This window comes from Eleutherodactylus coqui, chromosome 11 (assembly GCF_035609145.1).
Source record: "Eleutherodactylus coqui strain aEleCoq1 chromosome 11, aEleCoq1.hap1, whole genome shotgun sequence".
Taxonomy (NCBI): domain Eukaryota; kingdom Metazoa; phylum Chordata; class Amphibia; order Anura; family Eleutherodactylidae; genus Eleutherodactylus; species Eleutherodactylus coqui.
In genome coordinates this window covers 55,733,032-55,735,531 of record NC_089847.1, presented here as the reverse complement: position 1 = coordinate 55,735,531, position 2,500 = coordinate 55,733,032, and positions in this window count along the sequence as shown.

Here is a 2,500-nt window from a genome sequence, read left to right as displayed (position 1 = left end):
AATGCTGTATTGTCATAGGCCCAAGCCCATTTCTAGAGTAGCTATAATGCTTCTCATGTGTAGTCGTGGCCGAGTGGTTAAGGCGATGGACAAGAAATCCATTGGGGTCTCCCCGCGTAGGTTCAAATCCTGTCGACTACGATAATATTTTCTGCTCTTCTATGTAAACCGGGAATATTAACAAGTATGTGGCTTGGTGTTGGTTTTTGCAAGTCACGGAAACAGTAATGTGTTCAAAGTGGAGTAAATATTGAGTGCTTTTTGCACGGCAAGCTTTCCACTGCGTTTGTCACGCAGGTTCAAATACTGCCAGCTACAATTTCTTTTGCTGATCTTCTTGATCCGTGGGAGTCAAAAAAAGCCTGCCAAATACGTAACTTTCAACAAATGTGTCCCTTTGGAAATTTTCCTTAAGGCACAGATGGAATCCTTTAGATTAAATGTTTGCTGAAGTGATGGAAAGGGGTCAGAGTGTGGAAACTATCTAGTGCCTTTTGGACGACAATCTTTTCTCCAGTACAACTTTTCTAGGTATATTGCTCCCTCCTTTTAGGCTGATTTTAACTCAGTGTGTGGTTCCATGGTGTAATGGTTAGCACTCTGGACTTTGAATCCAGCGATCCGAGTTCAAATCTTGGTGGAACCTCCATAATCACTTTAGCCGCACATGCCTTCTCTGACTTTTGCTAATGCTGTATAGTCATAGGCCCAAGCCCATTTCTAGAGTAGCTATGAGGCTTCTCATGTGTAGTTGTGGCCGAGCGGTTAAGGCGATGGACTAGAAATCCATTGAAGTCTCCCTGCGCAGGTTCAAATTCTGCCGACTATGTTAATATTTTCTGCTCTTCTATGTAAACCGGGAATATTAACAAGTATGTGGCTTGGTGTTGGTTTTTGCAAGTCACGGAAACAGTAATGTGTTCAAAGTGGAGTAAATATTGAGTGCTTTTTGCACGGCAAGCTTTCCACTGTGTTTGTCACGCAGGTTCAAATACTGCCGGCTACAATTTCCTTTGCTGATCTTCTTGATCCGTGGGAGTCAAAAAAAGCCTGCCAAACACATAACTTTCAACAAATGTGTCCCTTTGGAAATTTTCCTTAAGGCACAGATGGAATCCTTTAGATTAAATGTTTGCTGAAGTGATGGAAAGGGGTCAGAGTGTGGAAACTATCTAGTGCCTTTTGGACGACAATCTTTTCTCCAGTACAACTTTTCTAGGTATATTACTCCCTCCTTTTAGGCTGATTTTAAATCAGTGTGTGGTACCATGGTGTAATGGTTAGCACTCTGGACTTTGAATCCAGCGATCCGAGTTCAAATCTTGGTGGAACCTGCATAATCACTTTAGCCGCACATTCCTTCTCTGACTTTTGCTAATGCTGTATTGTCATAGGCCCAAGCCCATTTCTAGAGTAACTATAATGCTTCTCATGTGTAGTCGTGGCCGAGTGGTTAAGGTGATGGACTAGAAATCCATTGGGGTCTCCCCGCGTAGGTTCAAATTCTGCCGACTACGTTAATATTTTCTGCTCTTCTATGTAAACCGGGAATATTAACAAGTATGTGGCTTGGTGTTGGTTTTTGCAAGTCACGGAAACAGTAATGTGTTCAAAGTGGAGTAAATATTGAGTGCTTTTTGCACGGCAAGCTTTCCACTGTGTTTGTCACGCAGGTTCAAATACTGCCGGCTACAATTTCCTTTGCTGATCTTCTTGATCCGTGGGAGTCAAAAAAAGCCTGCCAAATACATAACTTTCAACAAATGTGTCCCTTTGGAAATTTTCCTTAAGGCACAGATGGAATCCTTTAGATTAAATGTTTGCTGAAGTGATGGAAAGGGGTCAGAGTGTGGAAACTATCTAGTGCCTTTTGGACGACAATCTTTTCTCCAGTACAACTTTTCTAGGTATATTGCTCCCTCCTTTTAGGCTGATTTTAACTCAGTGTGTGGTTCCATGGTGTAATGGTTAGCACTCTGGACTTTGAATCCAGCGATCCGAGTTCAAATCTTGGTGGAACTTGCATAATCACTTTAGCCGCACATTCCTTGTCTGACTTTTGCTAATGCTGTATTGTCATAGGCCCAAGCCCATTTCTAGAGTAGCTATAATGCTTCTCATGTGTAGTCGTGGCCGAGTGGTTAAGGTGATGGACTAGAAATCCATTGGGGTCTCCCCGCGTAGGTTCAAATTCTGCCGACTACGTTAATATTTTCTGCTCTTCTATGTAAACCGGGAATATTAACAAGTATGTGGCTTGGTGTTGGTTTTTGCAAGTCACGGAAACAGTAATGTGTTCAAAGTGGAGTAAATATTGAGTGTTTTTTGCACGGCAAGCTTTCCACTGCGTTTGTCACGCAGGTTCAAATACTGCCAGCTACAATTTCTTTTGCTGATCTTCTTGATCCGTGGGAGTCAAAAAAAGCCTGCCAAACACATAACTTTCAACAAATGTGTCCCTTTGGAAATTTTCCTTAAGGCACAGATGGAATCCTTTAGA